Source organism: Balaenoptera borealis, assembly GCF_965194805.1.
Source record: "Balaenoptera borealis genome assembly, chromosome: 1".
NCBI lineage: Eukaryota > Metazoa > Chordata > Mammalia > Artiodactyla > Balaenopteridae > Balaenoptera > Balaenoptera borealis.
Genome location: NC_138860.1, coordinates 76,161,776 through 76,184,928, shown reverse-complemented (window position 1 = coordinate 76,184,928; position 23,153 = coordinate 76,161,776). Strand labels below are relative to the sequence as shown.

Below are 23,153 nucleotides of genomic sequence, written 5' to 3'. Positions count from 1 at the left end.
CACCCACTGACGTGGCCCTCCACTGCTTCCAGTCAGGAGACTGTGTGTATCTGAAAACCTGGAAAACCAGCAGCCTGCAAGATCAGCTCAGTCCTAAGGGGAAGAGACCCCAGTTGGTGATCCTAACCACCCACTCTGCCCTGAAGTTACAGGGGTCACACCATGGGGACATCACACTCAAGTGAAGTGGCCCCGGAGCCTCAAACTCGGGAGAGACAACCTGGGACAATGGACCCTCTTGACTACTCGTGTGAACCTCTCTCTGACCTGAAGCTTCTCTTCCGAAAAACAACAAAGTGTGACCAGGGATATTCAGGCCACACAGAGCCTCAACATCAGGGCACACTTGTGCCTACAGGTAAAAGACCTAGCTAGATACCTGCATTTTTAGGAAAAAATTGACATGTAACCATTATTCTCTTGCTAACATTTGCTCCATGCATCCTAAATTGTCTGCTGTCCTTTGTCTGACAAATGGTTAGACAGATGGTGGTCGCTCAAGGAGATGAACAGTTAGGGCTGAGGCCTGGTGACAGCCAGACACATCTAAACGCAGCTGGGGAGAAGCTCTGCTCCTCCACCCAGGCACCCAGGGTTATGACCACGCACAGACTCAGCAGGAAGCAGTTACAGAAGACAGACCTGCGCCCTTCAAGAATGAGGAGCAGGGCTTCCCTGGTGGCGCAGTGGTTAAGAATCTGCCTGGGGCTTCCCTGGTGGCGCAGTGATTGAGAATCTGCCTGCCAATTCAGGGGACACGGGTTCGAGCCCTGGTCCGGGAAGATCCCATATGCCGTGGAGCAACTAGGCCCGAGAGCCACAACTACTGAGCCTGCGCGTCTGGAGCCTGTGCTCCGCAACAAGAGAGGCCGCAACAGTGAGAGGCCCGCGCACCGTGATGAAGAGTGGTCCCCGCTCGCCGCAACTAGAGAAAGCCCTTGCACAGAAACGAAGACCCAACACAGCCAAAAGTAAAATATAAATAAATAAATTAATTAAAAAAAAAAAAAAAGAATGAGGAGCAGGACAAAAGATAGAGGAGGGATTTGTCACCAGAAAAGCTTATTAACAATTCCCGGAAAAATAAAAAGAATCTGGGTAATAAAATAAAGTCTAACCTTTTTTTCTCTTTCCTTTTGTGCTTAGTCTAGTTTCACTTCATCATATGGGTCCAAGTGCAGAGGCCTTGCACCCGGCACTTCAGACCAGGGTTCTTAGCGCCTAATGGCTGTGCCTGGCACCTCAGCTCAGCGACCGTGTGCAGAAGCACTGCCCACGACACTGCAATTCGAGATGCCGGTGGTGGTCTGTGTGCAGAGACGCTGCACTCGGCACTGCCATCTGGAGGGTGAGCAACACGCCTGCGCACGCCTGTGCGCCCCGTGAGGACTCCGCCCCTTCCCTCCCGGCAATCCCTGTAAAGCAGCCCTGCCCACGGTCTGCCAGCCTGTTGGGCGGACTCTATAGCACGAACTCACACCATTCCATTCTCTGATCAAAGAGTAAAGCTTTTCTTTGCTTCTCAGCCAAACTCAGTCTCATTCTACTGGCTCGAATGACACCGGCACAAGGACCATTGTTGGGGTCCTAACTTGAGAGAGTCAGTAACAATAGCAGCATTCACGATAGTACCAATTCTTCATGGTTTTACGCATACTGTCACTAATTCTCAAAGCATTGCTGGGAGACAGCTGTAGTTTTCTCCACTTTATGGATGAGAAAACAGAAACTCATAAAGTACAAGTAGTACAACCAAAATTACAGACTGTGGATTGGAATTTGGGCTTATTTATTCAGAACCAGTGCTATAATCCTCATCTGTGGACTGAAGGGCTTGAACCACTGCTTCCCGGCATGTGACATGCATACTGCTAGGGGTACTTGAGGATATTTTAGATGGTACCCAGTTATTCATTAATTCTAACTGTTATGTTTTTTATTTTCAAGTGTGTTAGAAAAAAAATCACACACATAAAACTTGCTATTTATTAAATATTGCTTAGGAAGAGTCCAAATTAAAAAGTGAGTTGATTTAAGAAAAGGGTTAAGTCAGTCCAGGTGATGTGGCAAAAATTGTGAAGATGGGAACTTCACAAACACCTGAGGCTTGAGGACTGCTGAATCAGATAATACGCTTCAATGTTCACTGGTTCCATGAGGACAGAGCAGGACTATGGCCTCCCTGAGCCTCTGGCACTGTGTCCCCAACGCGTGGGCATTTGGATCCCTCTGAATGGAGAAAAACAAATTGTGTATACAGAAGACTTAATAGGTCGAAGCTCAACTTATCCCACTTCTAATATCTAACCCACCCCCACCATCCTGTCTCCTATGCATCTAAAGCTTTGCTGTCAGGTATCTTGAGTGAGAAGCCTAAGGCATATGTTGCAAAGGGATTGGTGGCAGATGTATTTAGTTAGGCCATCACAGTGATTGTTTTTAATTTCTGAATTTGAATGTCTTCAGGGAGGACACACTCTAGTTTTCTCAGACTTCACTTCTCTGCATAACACCATCCTTCTTAACTCCAGGCCCCTGAAGGCATATGAGGCTGTGACCCCTGGTTTGAGGTTTTATCGTCCCCAAGGTCAAAATCCTTAAAGGCCCAACGGACTGGTTCTTCAACGGTGGGATTTCAGAGTATAGCGTTCCCAAGGAGCCGTCAGCGGTGTGGATGTTTGTAACGCACCGTGAATCAGTCTCTGATGCATGTGGAGTTTCTGTACCAGGCCTGCAGGAGGGGAAGTCAGGACAGGAACCTGAGCCAGGAGGTGGCAATCATTACAGCTTTTTATGGCCCTTTGTTAGTTCCGTGGCTGTTTTGCGATTTTCAGGCTAGGAGTAGAGTGACACCTGGTGTCTGGTGTCATTCTTCAAACCCAGCAAATCCCAGTCTGAGTGCTTCGTCTCCATCCCCAAACCATTTCTCCTCCTTTCCTTCAATCCCCTGTTTGGGTGCAGACAGCCTTGGTATCAGGTTGAAAACTTCACAGTCATCATCAGTAATTTCTTCCCTCTCTCCTCCCACATCCTATCCATTGCCAAGATGTCTCAGTGTGACTTGTGTTGATTTTATGTGTCTTGCCCCTTCTTGTCACTGCCTCTTTTTGGCTCATAAATTCATCTCTCCCAGTGCAATAACTTTCTTAAGAGTTCTCACCTACACATCACTGCCTGATTAATATTCTTAAAGTATAGCTCCATCGGATCACTCCTCTGCCAATAGTTCCCCATGACCTGCAGGATAAAGCCCAACACCTCAGCCTGTTCATGACTTGGCCCCAGGCTACCCTTCTGGCATTTTCCACTATTCCTGTGTTCTTCAATCATGCTCCAGGCTTTCTGCAGCTCAAGTCACTGCTTCTACCTATATGAACCACTCTTTCAAGAGGGCTGGTTATAAAGAGAAGTAGAGAGAGCAAATGGTAAAAGAGATGATCAGAGAGAGAGTTTTATTCTGATGAGCAGCAATGACTTGAACATGATTTAAGGCAGAGATTAAAGAGCTCACTGAGGGGGAGGTTAAAGATATATATATTGGCACCCTCTGAACACCTCCTAGGGCCAGAGTATTGACTCTGTTTAATAAAGAATAATTAATTCAGTCTTCTCAGCAACCTTACAAAGTAGGTACTATAGCTGTTCCCATTGTACAGATAGGGACACTGAGGCCCAGAGAGGAAATGTACTCATGTAAGAGCCAGAAGGAAGTAGAGCTGAGATTTGAACCCAGGCTGTTCAGCTCCAAGTGTGCGCTCTTAACCACTTCATACAAGAGAGAGGGGATAACCTGCAGAGCAGAGTCCCTTAAGAGGTGGAAGGGGGAATAATTCCAAGCTTGGGGTGGAGTGGTCATTCTTCAACCTTACACAGAAAGAGGAGCACCTCTTCCCTGAGGTAGGAGGAATGAGAATGGTGGAGTTAGACCCATAGATGGAGGAAAGAAGTTGGAAATGTTCTTACCAACAGTTCTCTGTTGAGAAATAGGGGGAGGTGGTGGGGTAGGGAGCTTGAGGAGAGTAAAGAGAGTCTAAAATAGTTGCTGTAGGGGAATGAAAGAGGAACTGTGAAGACCTAGAGTCAGCCTTGCTTCACTGAGGTTTCAGACCATGAAGATTTATAAAGGCCTCAGCCGCACAGCATGTGCACTCTCTTGTCTTGTCTATAGCAATTCTAGGTATCACTCAAACACTGTCTCCTTCACTAAACTTTCCCTGATTCCTCTTAAGCAGGTGTGAACTTTCCCACATTACTCTGACTCTTTCGTATGGTCCTTATATTAATACACCTTATATTATAGTTAGATTTGTACATTTCTGTCTTCCTAGAGTGACGGCTCTCTGATGGCAAGGATGATGTCATACCTGTTTTCTTTCCCTCAACAGGGCCAAGTACATTCTACTGCATTATGGTTGCTCATTAAATGCTTGTTCACATATTGTTTGACTGTTCCTCTCCAGATGGCGCTACCTCTTTCCTTTATTTTTCCTCCTTTATTATTTTTCATCTCTTTCTAGCTGTACCCCAGATCTTTCTTTTAGCTGTTTCTTTTATTTTGCTCCATTTAAACTCTTGGGTGACTAACGGTGTCCGCGAGCACTGCCTGGCTGATCTAGGTTCTCTTGAGGCTAATTGTGCAGAACAATTCTAGAATAAATGAAGATCATGTAACAAGAGGAGATAGTAGTGTCATCTGAACACTCTCTGGGCTATGTCATTGTACTTCTTATAGATGTAGGGGGACCCTGACTAGAGTTGGCCCAAAATGGGTAAGAAGAAAAATCTTTTGTTACTGCAGACAGAAAACTTTTTTTTTTTTTTTTTTAAATTTTTGGCTGCTTTGGGTCTTTGCTGCTGCGTGCGGGCTTCCTCTAATTGCGGCGAGCAGGGGCTACTCTTCGTGGTGGTGCGCGGGCTTGTCATTGCAGTGGCTTCTCTTGTTGCGGAGCACGGGCTCTGGGCACCACAGGCTCAGTAGTTGTGGCGCACGGGCTTACTTGCACCACGGCATGTGGGATCTTCCCGGACCAGGGCTCGAACCCGTGTTCCCTGCATTGGCAGGCGGATTCTTAACCACTGCGCCACCAGGGAAGCCCTAGAAAGAGTATTTAACTTAATGGTGTTACACAGGGACACCATAGCATCCATATTTGTACTCAGTTCATTTTTTCCAGTTTTTTCTTTCTTTAGATGTTGTCCCCAAATTACCACAGCATGGCCAGAAGACTTGTCTCACAGAATTCAACAGTAACTGAGGTAATACACTTAGCCATGAAGCAGAACTCCCTACATGGTAGGCTGAAAAATCCACCCCCACCCCCTGCACAAAAAAAGATAACCACATCTTGATCTTTGGAAACTGTAAATGTTTCCTTATTTGAAAAGAGCATCTTTGCAGTTGTTATTAAGGATCTTGAGATGGGGAGATTATCCTGGATTTTCTGGGTAGGCCCTAAATATCATCCCAAATGTCCTTAAAGGAGACAGGCAGAGGGAGAGTTGATACATACAGAAGAGAAAGCAATGTGAGGAAGTAGCAGAGAGAGATTTGAAGATGCTGGCCTTCAAAACTGGAGTAATGTGGCCCCAAGGCAACGGATGCCGGCATCCACTAAAAGTTGAAAGAGAAAAGGAACAGACTCTCTCCTACAGCCTCTGGAAGGAGTACAGCCCTATCAACACCTTGATGTTGATCCAGTGAAACTGATTTCAGACCTCTGGCCTCCAGAACTACGAGAGAATAAATTTCTATTATTTTAAGCCACTGGGTTTGTGATAATTTGTTATGGCAGCTACAGGAAAGTAATACACCACACTGCTAAAAAGACAAGCCATTCCCCGATGACAAATAACCAATGGGGACATTTTGCACATCACATTGGAAGAAAGAAAAATCTCATTATGGTTTTGGTTTTCAAGACCTTGACAATTTTTGGCAGAGACTGAAAAATAGTTGTGCATCTGGCAAGAAAGGCACTGATAAAAAGAACCCTCCTTCCAGCACAGACTCAAATGGAGAAAGAACAGTATGGGACACTCAGAAGAGGATCAGCTGAGCCTGGGCAATGCTAGAAAGGAGAAATCCAGATTACACCAGGACAGACACAAACCTCTTAGGCATACCTGGCTAAAGATTTTTTCCTACTTTCCTCATAGGAGAAATTTGAAGTGAATATAAAAAAAATACATCAGATGTTAAGTGATTATTTTATCCTGAACTAATTGTAACAAATTGTACTTGATTCTCTTTTGTTGATGTGAGTTCAGTTACTTGCAATTAGTCCTCATGCCATTTTCATAATCTCCTAAGGTAAAGAACTCTTCCAATATTGTTATGGATAATTCTGGACCCAAGGGTCCCCACCTGAGTACAGCAGTCAGTCTGTCGCTCAGAGAGTATAAGCCGGATGAGTGGTGCCTCTTTCAGAATGTTGCCTTCCCAAAGCTTATTCCAGGGTGTGTGGACAATCCATTCACTAAAGCAAGGTAGTGTAAAAGAGTATCAAGCTGATGGTTTCTGTGAAAACAGAAATAAGATAAGCTCCCTTTTTTCATAAAAGGAAAATATGAAATCAGAAATGTAATATCTCCCCATAAGGAAGGAATCCGCTTCACTGAAATAGAAGCAGAATGACTCCCTCTTCTGGCTGCAATGGAGTAACTGATAACAGACTTGTATTTCCACTGTAAACAACTAGAAAATTGGAGAAAATGTGTGAAACAACTGCTACAGACATTGTACAACAGGCAGCACAGAACTGTGATCCCTGAGAGAAAGGAAACAAATAAGGTGAAACCTACAATTAACACAGTTTCCTGCCTAGAGGCACTTTCTGGAATGTGATGCAGAGGTGGGAAACCCAAGAAGATCACAGCAGCCTGCAGTTGAGGAGACAGAGTTCAGAGAGGCCAAGGCAGCTTGAATATGCAAGGCAGAGTACCAGAAAGAAGGGAGCTATATAGAGAAAGAGATTCAGATATCTGCATAAGGGCTCCTCTTGAATTCTTGGCTGAACATTAAGATCTACATACATAGAATAAAACTTCATGAAGAGGACTTCCCTGGTGGCGCAGTGGTTAAGAATTCACCTGCCAATGCAGGGGACACAGGTTCGAGCCCTGGTCCGGGAGGATTCCACATGCCATGGAACAACTAAGCCTGTGTGCCACAACTACTGAGCCTGCGCTCTAGAGCCTGCAAGCCACAACTACTGAAGCCCTCGCACCTAGAGCTCGTGCTCCACAACCAGAGAAGCCACCACAATGAGAAGACTGTGCACCACAACAAAGAGTAGCCCCCCGCTCGCCACAACTAGAGAAAGCCTGCACGCAGCAGTGAAGACCCAATGCAGCCAAAAATAAATAAATAAATAAAATTAAAAAACCCCACAAAACTTCATGAAGCCTCTCCAAATAAAATTGTGAGAGAAGGAACAATTACTGGAGAGATAAGACGAGTGATTTCCTAGAGCTCACACAGGTTGGGCAGATGTTTAATTTCTGACCATTCAGAGTGGTCCTCTTCCAACACCTATGCATTCAGTAGAGACCCCAAGATAGTTATCCTTTAGTATTAGAGCTAAACTGGACTAAGGCAGTGGTGTGTTGGAGCTGGCTCAAACTCGTTTGTGGAGTCAATTGTTCATATCTCCTCCCAACTCCACCTTCAGTGACATCATGCTGGTAGGTGGTCATGAGCCATTGTGGAATATTTACATCAAGGAAATCAGCATACACTACAAATCCGGATTGTTGTTTTATTTTCCCCTGGAAAACTGGTTGTTAAACATTTACCAGCATACCTGTGGTGTCATAGAAAGACATTTGGTTTTTGTCTCTGGTCCCTAGCCCAGAGCTCCTAAAATCCTTGGAATTTCCTAAGTGTTAAGAATACTAGGAGTGTCTTTTGTTCTAATGAGACAACTCTTGACAGGCCCCTAGATAGCTTCAGGATGGGAGCTGGTTGCCAGAAAGACAAAGCTTTGATTAGAAGCTTGAAACTTTTAGCCCCTCTACCCAACATCTGGGGAAGTAAGAGGGGCTTGAGATTGAGTTAATCATCAATGGTCAGTGATTTAATCAGTCATGCCTACATAAAAGCCCCAGATAATGGGGTTTGAAGCACTTTCTGGGTTGGCGAACATATTAATGTGCTAGGGGGTGGTGTGCCCCACACTGGGCCCCACTATCTTTCTCCCCTTGACTGTTCCTGAGTTGTATCATTTATAATAAGCCAGTAATAGTAAGTAAAGTGCTTTCCTAGGTTTTGTGAGATGTTCTAGCAAATTATTGAACAAGAAGGGAGAGAAGTCATGGGAACCCTCAACTTTATAGCCAAAATGAACATAAGTGTAGGTAACCTGGGGACCCAATACTTGCAACTGGTGTCTGAAGTGAGAACAATCTTGTGGGACTAAGCAATGAAACCTGTGGAGTCTGACACAAACTGCAGGTAGTTAGTGTCAGAACTGAACTGCATTGTAGGACACCCAGTTGAAGTCAGAATTGGTTGGTGTCAGGAGAAAAAAAGCCTCTCAATACCACTGAGTAAAGCCTATTCAAAGTCTACCCTATGAAAGTTTTTTTTTTAAGTCTCAGAGTGGTCTGCAATTAATTTAACTGCCTCTCAAAACAAAATTAAATCTTCTTTAAAGAAAGGCATCAAAATACAATCAACAATGTAATATTTTAAATATCCAGCATCTAATAAAAATGACTAAACACACGAAGATGCAAGAAGGTGTGGTCCATCACCAAGAGAAAAATCAGTCAATAGAAAGAGACTCAGATGAAATTAGTAGACAAAATTTTAAAACAGGTATTATAAATATGTTCAAGATGTAATGGAAAAAAATATATAGATTGTACCATACAACAAACAAATATATAAAGCAAGCCTTAAAAAAGATTTACTGTAAAATATGAATATGAGAAGTGAAAGATATGAAAAAAGAATCAAATGGACTCTCTGAAGCTGAAAAATACAATATCTAAAGTGAAAAATTCACTGGATGAACTTAATAGCATATTAGAAACTATAGAAAAAAAGATTAGTAAACTTGAAGACAGCAGTAGACGCTATCTGATTTGAACCTCAGAGGGGGAAAAAGCTGGAAACAAAACCCTGCAACAAGCAGCCACAGTGACCTGTGGGACAATATCAAGTGGCATAATAAATGTGTAATTGGAGTCATAGGGTGGGGAAGAAAAATATTTCAAAATGCAATAACTGAAAAATTACCATTTTGATGAAGACTAGAAACCTAATTATCTAAGGAGCTAAATGAAACTCAAGCAGAATAAACACACACACCCACAAACAAAAACCACAAAAGAACATAATAGAAAAATTGTTGGAAACCAGTAGTAAAGAGAAAAATCCTAGAAGCAACCGGAAAAAAAAGACAGTATATGCAGGAATACAAAAATAAGAATTTAATGACTTCTTACCATAAATAATGCAAGCCAGGAGACAGTGGAATGACCTATTTTAAGTGTTGAAATTTTTAACAATAGCCCATCAACCTAGAATTTTATATCTAGCAAAAATACCCTTCAAAGATGAAGGCAAAATCAAGACATCTTTAGAGAAGCAGAAGCTGAGAAAATCTGTCACCAGCAGACCTGTGTTAAAATAAATGCTAAAGAAACCTCTTCAGAGTGAAGAAAAACAATACCAGATGGAAAGCCAGATATACAAAAAGGAATTAAGAGATATTGTATATATAGAAGAGACTTTTCCTAATTTAAAATATCTTTAAATGTAATTGTTTAAAGCAAATCTTTAAAAACCGCAATGTATTCTGAAGTTTATAACATAAATAGAAATGAAATACAAGAATGGCACAAAGGATGGGAAGGGGAAATTTTAAGTAGACTGTTGTTCTTAAATTATAGCTGAGATTGTGTAATATTTTGAAAGTAGACTATGATGAATTAAAAATATTGGAAACTCTAAAGCAACGCCTGAAAAATAAGATTAAGTGGTACATAGCTAACGTATTAGTTTTCTAGGGTTGCCACAGCAAAGTATTACAAGCTGAGTGGCTTAAAATAGCCAAAATTTATTTTCTCATAGTTCTAAAGGCTAGAAGTCTGAAATCAAGGTGTCAGCAGGGTCAAGGTGACTGAAGGCAGTGGGGAAGAATCCTTTTTTGCCTCTTTCTAGCTTCTGGTGGTTTAGGGTAATCTTTGGCATTCCTTGGTTTGTAGATGCATCATTCCAATCTCTGTCTCCATCAGTGGGCATTCTCCTGTGTGTCTGTGTGTCTCTGTTTTCTTTTCTTATAAGGACACCAGTCATGGGGTGAAGGTCCATCCTAATCTAGTATGACCTAATCATAACTATAATTATATTTGCAAATACTATTTCCAAATAGGGTTTCATTCTGATGTTCCAGTGAACATGAATTCTGGGGGACACTATTCAACCCAGTACAGCTAAAAAACCAAAAGTGGAGATTGAACAGAAAGTAGACCACCTCCCCAGGTGTGAAAAACAATATAGTTAAATCTCTATACAGATAAACTGGCCAACTACTCTTTTCATGTCCAGTTCAGGCACTTTGGTGAATGGAAGACATGGTTTGTTTGTTAATATATTTGTGCCCCTTTAGTACCAATTTCCTTCCTTTTTCTTGCTCACAGTGATCTATCTTTTACCCAAGTGACTCATCAGAAACCCCATCCCCTGCTCAGGGTTAAGTCCTGATTAGTTTAAGTCACTCATGTTAGTCCCATTTCCCTTGTAAATCTCTAATTTAAGGGTGAGCATGTGATACATTTCTGCCATTGAAATGTGGCGGGTGCTACTAAGACTTTTCTGGGAAAAGTTATTCTCACTCCTAAGGAGGACACACTAGGAGAGACAATCCCTTTTCTATCTCTGAATGTTGTGTTTAACTACCATGTTTAGAACTGTTGCAGCCATCTTACTACCAGGAGAACCACAAAGAAAAAGAGTTGGAGCCTGGTGAACCATACACAGAATTTCCCAACCACTGAATAGCTTATTATAGGGAAAAGTACAAGTCCTCTTTGTTAAAGTCAAAATGAATGAGGATTTTCTATTCCTGCCGCTATAAGCATTCTAACTAATAGAATGGGTCTGCACAAGGCTTAGGTGAATAAGTCCAGATTTTCACTCGTCACAGCTGTAGGAATGGGACATACTTCCCTTTCTTGGGCTATATTCATGTATCTTTTGAGGGTCAAGAATGAATCAGCAAACTCTTACCAAAATAAAGATGAAGATTGCCTATTTTAACTGATACTATCTTAAAGATCTGATACCTCATTGCAATTTTCTATATTAATTTATTTTCTTGGTCACATAATTAGTGTGGTGATTGTATCAATCCATATGCTCATATATAAATGTTTTATCAAAACCCCCTGCACATAGCTGCTTATATAAATGTAAGAGTAAGACAAGAGTAAAGCCGACATGATGATGGTCTGATGTCATGATAAGGGAAAACCTGGTGGTATTTAAATCTTCCCATCACAATTTTTTTTTTTTTTCCGCACGTCTTGTGGGATCTTAGCTCCCCGACCAGGGATTGAACCCGTGCCCTCGGCAGTGAGAGCATGGAGTCCTAACCACTGGACCGCCAGGGAATTCCCTCCCCCATCACAATTTTTAATCTTATATTTTCATTTTGAAAATATTTTAAAAGTCAGATATAAGGATATTCTAGAACAGGGCTCACATTTACATTGGTGTTTATGATCGTGTTGTCGACTGGTGATCCCCTAAGTGACAGTGCTTGATTTTTAATGTGTTGTAATAAAGCCTGATATGTTCTGATGTCAAAATGATCATTGACCCATTATTATTACCATGTTGAATTCTTTTAACAGTTTAAGGACAAAATTTTTCTTCTGCAATGGTAATTCATGCTACAACATCAACTAGCCTACCCTTGCCACGAATGCATTTCATATTTCTAAAGAAGTAAATCACTTGAGTATAGTGTTGATGCCTAAAGTGCAGATTAGCTTGAGTTCAGCATGCCTGTGCTCTGTGACTCAGTCCTCCCCCCATTTTTCTCTGTTTGAACTACTAGCAAGGTTTTATTCACTGTGAGTGCATTGCAGTCCACTTTGTGCAAACGCAAATGCAAACACAGGCCTGGAAATATGTGGTAGTATTTGGTTATACGATCACATTCCAGATGATCCCCCAGTATACTTTTTATTGCATTTCTTCCTTTTAAAATGACTGAAGCTCAGAAATGTTAAGTGACTCTTAAGTGTTGCAGAACTACTAAGTAAAGGAACCATAATTTGAATGTAAGTATTTTGCCTCTAATTATAGTGCTTTTCCCACTATACCAGTGTTTCCCAAGTTGGTATGCAAACCACTGGTGATATGTCTGGTTATCTTAGGTGAAAAATGAGAAAACATTTTTAACAGTTGTATTAGTTAAATGTGTACTTAAAAATATAATTAATTATACATCAAGACTTTGATTTCTCAGGGTTTGCATAGGACAGGGTTAAGATAGTTAGAACCATGAAATTCTATTTTAGTCAGAACACATAAAACATAGGATATGCTCAACCAAGTATATGGATGTTTCCAAATTAGAGTAACCGAATCTTCTGTTATGTAAAATTATTGATGTTAGCAATGATATAGATTACTTATATGGATTCTCATATATTGAGTTCTTGCATGCTTTTCAGGAAAATAGTGAAGTCTTTCTTCCATAAACTCGCAGTTATTTGCAAAATCAGTAAGAAGACTTGTTTCTCATATCTAATCTGTTGCAGCAATAGGAAAATTTTCTTACTGATGTAAACACAGGGGAGTCTTTCCTACCAGAGAACTGCATGAAGATTTAACAAATCTGTTTAAATTGTCAGTCACGTTAAGAGCAAGGCAATACATTCTTGACTTTTTTTGTCAGATAGGTGGTGTCCATAAGCAACATTTGTTTCATACTGAAGTTCAGTGGCTTTCACGAGAAAAAAGCCCTCTCTTGTCTATTCAAGTTGCAAGAAGAACTTCAGGACTTCCAGAAGGAACCCATCATTGTAAAATTGTGGACATTATTGAGACTGACTTTGCAAACTAGCTTATCTCACAGATATGTTTGCTCATTCAAAAAGCTTAAATTTTTCCTTTCAAGGCAAGCTTATGAAAATATACCAAGTGTACACAATTCTCGTGAAACTGGGGTGTGGGATACATGCCATGACTGGGTGGGCCTAGCTTCTTTTTATTGTCTAAACTACCCACCTATTGTTTAGATTTCTGAGTTTCCCAATAACACCCTGTCCTCCTGCATGTTCTCTATGTGACTTGCTATAAACCCACTTATTAGTTCCAGTTCATTTTTTTTAAACATATTTATTGGAGTATAATTGCTTTACAGTGTTGTGTTAGTTTCTGCTGTATAACAAAGTGAATCAGCTGTATGTAAACATATACCCCATATCCCCTCCGGCTTGCATCTCCCTCCCATCCTCCCTATCCCACCCCTCTAGGTGGTCACAAAGCACTGAGCTAATCTCCCTGTGCTATGCAGCTGCTTCCCACTAGCTATCTATTTTACATTTGGTAGTGTATATATGTCCATGCCACTCTCTCACTTCGTCCCAGCTTACCCTTCCCCCTCCCCGTGTCCTCAAGTCCATTCTCTACATCTGCGTCTTTATTCCTGTACTGCCCCTAGGTTCCTCAGCACCTTTTTTTTTTTTTTTAGATTCCATATATATGTGTTAGCATACAGTATTTGTTTTCCTCTTTCTGACTTACTTCACTCTGTATGACAGACTCTATGTCCATCCACCTCACTACAAATAACTCAATTTCGTTTCTTTTTATGGCTGAGTAATATTGCATTGTATATATGTGCCACATCTTCTTTATCCATTCATCTGTCGATGGACACTTAGGTTGCTTCCATGTCCTGGCTATTGTAAATAGAGCTGCAATGAACATTGTGGGACATGACTCTTTTTGAATTATGGTTTTCTCAGGGTATATGCCCAGTAGTGGGATTGCTGGGTCGTATGGTAGTTTTATTTTTAGTTTTTTAAGGAACCTCCATACTGTTCTCCATAGTGGCTGTATCAATTTACATTCCCACCAACAGTGCAAGAGGGTTTCCTTTTCTCCACACCCTCTCCAGCATTTATTGTTTGTAGATTTTTTGATGATGGCCATTCTGACTGGTGTGAGGTGATACCTCATTGTAGTTTTGGTGTGCATTTCTCTAAAGATTAGTGATGTTGAGCATCCTTTCATGTGTTTGTTGGCAATCTGTATATCTTCTTTGGAGAAATGTCTATTTAGGTCTTCTGCCCATTTTTGGATTGGGTTGTTTGTTTTTTTCATATTGAGCTGCACGAGCTACTTTGGAGTAAATTTTGGAGATTAATCCTTTGTCAGTTGCTTCATTTGCAAATGTTTTCTCCCATTCTGAGGGTTGTCTTTTTGTCTTGTTTATGGTTTCCTTTGCTGTGCAAAAGCTTTGAAGTTTCATTAGGTCCCATTTGTTTATTTATTTTTTTTTATTTCCATTTCTCAAGGAGGTGGGTCAAAATGGATCTTGCTGTGATTTATGTCACAGAGTGTTCAGCCTATGTTTTCCTCTAAGCGTTTTATAGTATCTGGCCTTACATTTAGGTCTTTAATCCATTTTGAGTTTATTTTTGTGTATGGTGTTAGGGAGTGTTCTAATTTCATTCTTTTACATGTAGCTGTCCAGTTTTCCCAGCACCACTTATTAAAGAGTCTGTCTTTTCTCCATTGTATATTCTTGCCTCCTTTATAAAAAATAAGGTGACCATATGTGCGTGGGTTTATCTCTGGGCTTTCTATCCTGTTCCATTGATCTATATTTCTGTTTTTGTGCCAGTCTTGATTACTGTCAATACTGTCTTGTTTAGTGTAGCTTTGTAGTATAGTCTGAAATCCAGGAGTCTGATTCCTCCAGCTCCGTTTTTCTTTCTCAAGATGGCTTTGGCTACTCGGGGTCTTTTGTGTTTCTATACAAATTGTAGTTCATTTTTAAAAATAGATTCTTCAGGACTTTCTATGTAGATGATCATATGTCTGAGAATTAAGACAGTATCTCTTCCTTTCCAATCTGTATGCCTTTTATTTCTTTCTCTTGCCTTATTTCTAGGACTTCCAGTATGCTGTTGAATAGACGTGAGAGCAGACTTGTTCCCAGTCTTAGGAGGTGTGATAATGTGATTTATCATAAGAAATATATATTTGGTCTTCATCTCCATTTCTGGCACAAAACTCCTAAAACCCTTGGAATTTCCTAAGCGATGAACACATTAAAGGGGTCTTTTGTTATATTAATGAGGTGACTTTTGGACCCCACCTAAGGATGGGGCTGGTTGTCAGTGGAGCCAACCGTGAGATTAGAGACTTTGAACTTTTACTCCTACTCTCCTGACCTCTAGGGATGGGGGTGGGGGAGATTGGAGGTTGAATCAATCACCAATGGCCAATTATTTAATTAGTCATGCTTATGTAATGAAGCCTCCATTAAAACCCAAAAGGACAGGGTTTGTAGAGCCTCTGGGTTGGTGAATATGTGGAGATTTGAGAGGAGTGGTCCTCTCAGAGAGAGCATGGAAGCTCTATGTTCCGTTCCCATACGTTGCCTATGCATCTCTTCCAATTAGCTGTTCCTGAGTGATGTCCTTCTATAATAAACTGGTAATCTAGTAAGTAAAGTGTTTCTCTGAGTTCTGTGAGCTGCTCTAGCAAATTAATCAAACCCAAGGAGGGGGTGTGGGGACCTCTGATTTACAGCCAATTGGTCAGAAGCACAAGTGATAACCTGGACTTGTGATTGGTGTCTGAAGTGGGGTAGGGGTTGGGGAGCAGTCCTGTGGGACTTAACCCTTAACCTGTGGAATCTACTGTTATCTCCAGGCAGATAGTGTCAGAATTGAGTTGACTTTTGGACACTCAGCTAGTAGCCAAGAATTGCTTGGTGTGAGGGGAGAAAATCCCACACATTAGAATTGATGATTAGAAAGCTTTAGGAGAAAAAAAAAATCAGACATTCACCATAAGAATAATGTGAGCTGAAGTTTGTCATAGATTCCCTTTTTTGGTATTATCTATTTTAATTCTCCCATTAAGCTTAGTGTTTGGGAAGAGAATTCTCATCTCATTTATGGATGAGAATACTGAGGCTCAATGAAGTTGTGTAAATTGCCTACAATTATGCAGCTAGCAAGAGGTGGTCAAGACCCCAATGCCAGTGCTATTTCAACTGTACCAATGATCCAGTTTGTCAAGTGCCTAGTGCTTTATTCAATTTAAATTATTCATGTAGTAAACAATTATTGAGTTCATACTGTGTGCTGTGTTTTGAAAGTGCAAAGCACTGAACTAAAATCATTTACTTGTATTAATAATAGCTTTAAAATTAAGATGATACCCATGTTAACTTTTAAGAAAGGTTTGCAAAAGGATCTTGTGCAGCTCACTTAGAAAGATAAGAGGAAGTCCCTTTACTGATGGGAAATGATGTTCAATCAGGATGGCACATCCCCTTACGCATCAAAAAGATGCTGAGTTTTTGTTCTTAAAGCATGGGTTTGTGTCTCCAGAGATAATTTGCGATAACAACTATGCCACTTGATGGCTCTATTTATCTGTGTTGGAGAATTCCACTTCAAATATAGGCTCTACCTATGGAGTAGCATCACTGGTTTGGTAATTGCCGCCACCTACTTTAAGCATCATATTGGAGAATGTTCCTTCTGATTTTACTGGGAGTTAATTTATTCATATTTTAAGCATTTTAATTGAGGAAATTTTAATTTTAGGTCTAATTTTTTAAAAAATCTTTGTACATATGTATGTTCTAATTCATTCATTCTAAATTGAAGGATAATTTGCAAAGTGAAAATCAGCTCATATTCCTTCTTCAGATTATGAATAAACATGAAGAGGATGGTGAAATTGTAGAAGAGAATCACAGAATATTAGGAATGAAAGAGACCGTGGTGGTCAACATGCCATTTTACAGATGGGGAAATTGAGGCCTAGAAAATTAAGTTACATGTTTAAGATTATACAGCTACTGTCCAAGTGGCAAAGATGATTTGAAACTCAGGTCTCATGTTTCCAAGGCCTGTATTATTTCCATTTCCACAGGCTGATAAGCGTCAGATGAGTGGCTGGAACAGTTTACTTTCAAGGTCTTTTTCAACCAGAGAGTCTTTTGCTATTTTATTCTATTATATGTAGAACTTTATTATTCCTACAAAAACTAACATTTGAAGTATTTCATGCTATTCTCCCTGCATAAAGAAACATTTCAAATTAAAAACAAGAGATTTAAAAAAGTTGATTGTAGGCCAATTTAATTAGAATCACTACCACCTTTGAATTCATATACGTTCTAGTTAAACAGAACAATTTTGTATAACTGCTTTTTATAGGATCAGTGGTTGACCTTCTACCACCTGTTTCAAAAAAGGCTCACGATTCCCCTGCCATGTTGGAAACGTTCACCTGCATTGACTCCTGCACCTAAATGAACAACTTGATATTCAGCTTTCTCAAGATACAAAATCAGCCTGAAAAAGTAAAAAAAATAGATCACTGCTTTAAAATGTAAAGTGTTCACTGCCAATAAATGAAATATGCATATTCGATTTTTGAAAGCTCTATGATAAGATTATATCAAGTAACAAGAATGTTTTTCTTTTAGAAAAAACAATATTTAAATTTTTCTTGGATGGTGATAGAAATCTTTTATTTCTGTCAAATCCACTGTAGCCTCTTAGCCAACAGCTGTTTTCAGCTATGTCTCAACACCTATTTGAGAATTACCTGGTCATGCTGATTTAAAAATGTAGACTTCTGGTCCCCTCCCAAACCTCTTTTCTAGTTTGCTCCCTGGGACTTTGCATTTTAATACACTCTCGTCCCCACTCCCAGGATGATTCTTATGTGCGCTAAGTTTGCATCACTGGCCTAGAAGACAGTTTAGTAACCTCAGTTTAAACATCACTAACTACACAGGGTTCTTGACACTGCATTCTCTGATGATGATAATGTAATGCCTACTAAGTTCCTGCTCTATACCCTTTGTAGCTACAGATTCCCAACTCCTACTTACAGGTCAATCCCCACCTAGGTTCTCGGATCAGTCTTGCACTTGCTAAAGGAGAATTTCAGGATCTACAGGTCAGTGGTCCAGGGTTCAGCACTGAGGGTGATGATGCTGTGATGTCAATATCTATTTTGGCCCCTCCCTCTTTTTCTCTGTCTTTGGTAGCTCCAGGGAAGGTAGAGGGTGCATATTGTAGGATCCCCCTCACCTCTAGGGGGCTCACTTCTCACTAGTTAGTTGGTTCATCCCACAAAACTTATCATACAGTCTCCAAACTGACCCTTCCCCTGTGCCCTCTCCCCTAGGTCCACACAAAGGGGCTGGTTGGGCAGGATTTGAGACTTGGGGAATATTTGTATCTATGTTTTGAGGGGAGAGTGAAATAATATTCATTTTTATCCAAAACAGATTGTTTCAGGTCTTCACACAGGTCTTAGGACTATCTCTAAGTTTTAATTACACTCTTCCCTGTAGCCTAATTGCCATTTAATTTAACATGTATCATTGACAAGTCATCACCTCTAGGTTATGCCAAACCTACATCTCAGACCAGAAACCCTTTGATGTTTAGGTCTCATGTTTTAAAGAAAGAAATGTAGACACCAGAGGCCTCAAATCCAGTTCTTCCTGGGCTAGTGAAAGAACCCAGAGGAGGCCAGGCCTTAATTTTCATCTCTAGCTGATTCTTCAAACTGCTTCTTCTTTTAGTGCCAAAGGTTTCATACAGTCATCTGTCTTTCTCGGCTCAGAATTTCTGGTACAGGGAGCACACTTTTATCTGTGACCTGTCTTTATGCCCTGTTATGCCTAGAAGTGGATAAAGAAACAGAACCATTACCAGAAAGAAGATAATCTTCTTCCCAGAGGATAACACAAAAAGTTTCTTTGTCTTTCCATCAAGCTCTCTTTCAGCCTTGAAAGGCATCTGGGTCTTTCCCCCTCTTCTCTATTTGTACCCTCTGGTTCCAGCACCAATGGTGGTGATCCAGACGAGCAACTGTGGAGATCTTGGGAGGGCTACAGAGGATCCTGGGGTTTAAAATTGCTTTTTTTTATTTTTACAAATCTTCCCAGGAACAGGTTGTCTTCTAGATTTTTCAGAATAAAGTACTTAGAAGTCAAACAATCCTTCTTTTTATTTCTCTGTCTCTCAGAGGATAACTTTAATGCCTAATTATCCTAAAGTGCTGTTTTGGCAGGGATGACTAGCCCAAAAATTCATGCTCACTTCCAAGATGAAGAGTAACTGTTGGCAAGAAGCTGTCCAGCAGAGCCCCCAGGTCTCTGCTTCTAGTGTATGTGGCAGGAACCACGTGACTATTCTTCATCAAAAGATCTTGAGCAGAGGTGATGTGTGTCATCTCTGGCAGAGCTGGTTAAGTTCCAGGTACATGGCCTTTCATCTCTCTCTTCATCATCTGGCTGCGTGTAGAGAATCCGATGGAGATGACAAGGTGGACCCAAGACAGAAGGAGCCTGGATCTCAAGTCACCACCTTAGACGACAGCTGCCCAGAAGAGCTGCTTGACTAGCCACATCCACTTGACGTTAGTGTGAGTGAGGAATAAACTTTTATTGTGTGCTACATTACTGAGATTTGGGATGATTTGTTATAGCAGCTAGAGTCAATTACCCTGACTCATACAACTATCAACCACAAAAGGGGGTGAAGAAGGGGACAAGCCCCCACTGGTCACATTTGTAAGAACAACACTCATAACTAGAAAGCCAGGTACCAAGAATTCCATACTTGACATGGGGAATCCGTATCTCTAATCATCCTGCCTAAAAAACAGTACTCAAATCTAATACTTACCAAGCTGCGTTGTGCTGGCCATGTACGAGGTTCAGAGACAAATCAGAGTTCCTTAAGCCTCTTGTGGCAGCACAGTGCCTGCCAAATAGAAGCACTTGATTAATGTTTGTTGAATTGGATAGTTTGAGAGTCAGAGATGAAACAAGATACAACACAAGATAACGTGCCCAAACAGGGCTATGGGAACAGATGATAGAACAACTAATTTTGCTTACATATAGTCTATGTCAGTGGTTGGTAGAGAAAAGGCCACAGTTTCTGGATGTCTGTCTCTCACAGAACAAGCACACACACAGACAGCACTGGGTTCCTTACAGCTCTTAGAAATGAAGCCCACAGCTTGGGTCTTACCTCCCATCATTGCTGCTCTGGGAACTCCCAGGACTCCCGACTCTTCCTTTAGTGGTCCTTCCCATCCAGGTCACCGCTTTGCTGGTCCCCTTTCCTCCTTCCTCCTCTCCGCCCACATCCCTGCAGTATCCTCACACTTACCCTCCCAGCATCTCTGCTCAAGGAGGTCAGGGTTTCTGGCCTCCACCGGGGAGATGTTGTTGCCTATTTCCCTGCTCGATGATCAGCCCCCACTGCTCACCAAGTGCTCTGTGCCTCGAGCATTCATCTCCTCCTGTCCTTAATGGGAGGGCAGCACTGTGGCTCGGAGGACCAAGAGGGAGGAAATGAGCACCTCTTTTTCCAGCTGAGAGTCATCTCATCACTTTTCCCTTATGCTCACACATTTCAAGTTCAGATTCTTTGGGGAGCAGGCATTTGGCATGGCCCTGTGGGCTCCCCAGTTCTCACATGGGGTCTGGGCTGGGTCTAGTCTATGCTTTTGAGAGCATTAGGGGCAGTGTGTGTTTCAAACATATTTTGATATTCTTAAAAGTGTTTCATGATCTTTAAAATAAAAAGGTGAATCCAAAGTATTCTGTAAAATTGGGGTGGAGGTGAATCAGAGGGTTCATTTGTCAGGCTGCTTCCTGGCTTTGTCTGTCAGTGGAGTTGTTCGCCACTGCTCGGTTCTGCCCCTTGAGGGCACCAGAGACCGCTTAGCTGTAGAGAATGGGGCCTAGATGGAAACCAGACAGGTTCTTCCAGCTTATTAAAATCGCTCTAAATAATAAGGAAAATGGGAAATGATAGAACAGCCTAGATTCTTATTTCCTGGAACCTTTAAAAGTGTCCCTGTCCTGGGCATAGAGCTTAGCATGACCAGGAGCAAGTATGGCAAAACGGCTGGGATGGAGGTGATGTCAGAGCTGTGAATGACCACAGAGGAGAATGAAGCTCAGGAAATAAATTGGAGGTGGAAATCTCACAAGGTCTCCTTAATCCATGATCCTAGACGACACTAGGAGCAGGATCTGGAGAAAGATTGGATAACCTTTTTTTGTAACCATCCCAAGCAGTCTAGCTGTGTGTGAAATAACAGCTATGAAGCACAGGATAACCCAGACCTACTCAGGAATGTTGAGTATCACTCACGAGTCCCGTTGAAACACGGGCGGTCGTGTCAATAGTATTCTCAGGCACAGATGAGTTTTCCCTGACAATTCATTTCCACACCCAAGCTGTGGGTGATATTTTGGTTCACAACAAGTCATTGGGGTAGGGAGATGAAATGCGTGCATGTAGTGTCGTTCCTGAAGAAATGAATGAATGAGTCAATGACTGAAAGAGAGTGAGCACTGAGGGGAAGAGTCTTGGCTGTGAGGATAGTGAAGGCAATTCTGATTCAGGCACAATTGTTCAGAGTGTTAGTCTCTGCTCCCGAGCAGACAGAGCGTGGTGGCCGGTCAGTGGGGTCTAGTCCATTGTCCCAATGGTGCGTGTATGTAGGTTAAACGCAGAGACCAGGGTGTCACTGTAAAGAGACCATGTGGTGGATGGAGAAAAGTGGTCTCCTATGTTGTAAACGCCAGAGGTAGAGGTCGAGGCAGCCTGAGATGTTCTGAACGCTGGGAAAACAACACTATCACTCTGTTGGGGGCAGTATCAGACATCTCACTTCTCGGCTTGCAGGGAAGTCACGTGGGACTGGGTCAGTAAAGCAAGATAGAAGTGTGGGGAAGGAGATTGCGATTGCTTCGAGAGGGGCATTAGGGCAGGGGGATCCCTGGAAACCTTTCAGGGAGGGCATTGCTCTCCCAGTTTACAGAGTTCCTCACTCCCCCTGAGGGGCCATAATGAAGGCAAAGAACCAAGTCTTCGGTCTTGGCTTTGCAGGAGTGCCCTTTCCAGAAGCCCCCTCCCATCAAAGGAGCCACAGGCGGATAGGTTTACAGTGGAGTGGGGTATGGGAGTCAAGGACTAAAGAGAAGGAATGCACAGAAGGTGTGGAGTAGGAGTGGACAGCTTGCCTTCTAGACCTGGCTTCTGCCTACCTGCTGCTGGAAAAACCCCATAACTTACTCCCTGACTGATCCTTAGTTTTCTTATCTGCACAATGGGAACCATACTCACACTTCTCTCAGAAGGTTCTCATGAGGATTCTCTCATGAGAGAATAAAAACAAGAGGGCTTTGCAAGCTAGACAAACCCAGGTAATACAGACATGCACAGGTTTGGACATAGGGTCTGGGAAGAGAAATCCTGGGGGCCAGACAATGCAATGTAGTCCCAAAACATGTCTCTAGGAGACTGGATGTGCATCTGATAATAATAACTAATATTGAGAGTTTACGATGTGCCCAAAACTCTAAGTACTTTATATGCATGATCTCATTGTTTTTTTTTTTTATTGTGGCAAAATATACATAAAACTTACTATCTTAATCATGTTAAGTGTACAATTCAGAGGTATTAAGTACTTTCACAATGTTGTGTAACCATCACCATTACCCATCTCCAGAAATTTTTCATCATCCCAAACAAAAACTCTGTACCCAATAACTATAACTCCCCATTACCTCCCTCTTCCCAGGCCCTGGCAATCTCTATTCTGCTTTCTGTCTCTATGAAATTGTTTATTCTAGGTATCTTATATAAGTGGCATCGTACAATATTTGTCCCTTTGTGACTGGCTTATTTCACTTAGCATAATTCTTTAAAGTTCACGCACATTGTAGTGTGTGCCAGAATTTCTTTCCTTTTTTTTTTTTGACAGGAAAGTAGGATTTATTGGTGGGCGTGAGTAAGGAGGGGACAGTGCCAAGTCTCCCATGAGTGCAGGGCCCGCCACTGGTCCGGGGGCCGTGATTAGGGATGTATTTGACCCCATAGCCATCCAG

At 41.6% G+C, this 23,153-nt stretch overlaps 1 long non-coding RNA gene across 1 annotated transcript in view; it reads left to right on the top strand.

The window, feature by feature from the left end:
* The window catches only part of LOC309636050, a 33,798-nt gene extending 21,578 nt beyond the window's left edge, over positions 1–12,220 (top strand). The window contains exon 2 of the long non-coding RNA XR_014249207.1: positions 7,449–12,220. This is a non-coding gene — a long non-coding RNA (uncharacterized lncRNA). The remainder of the gene's footprint in view (positions 1–7,448) is intronic.
* Positions 12,221–23,153: the final 10,933 nt, after the last annotated feature.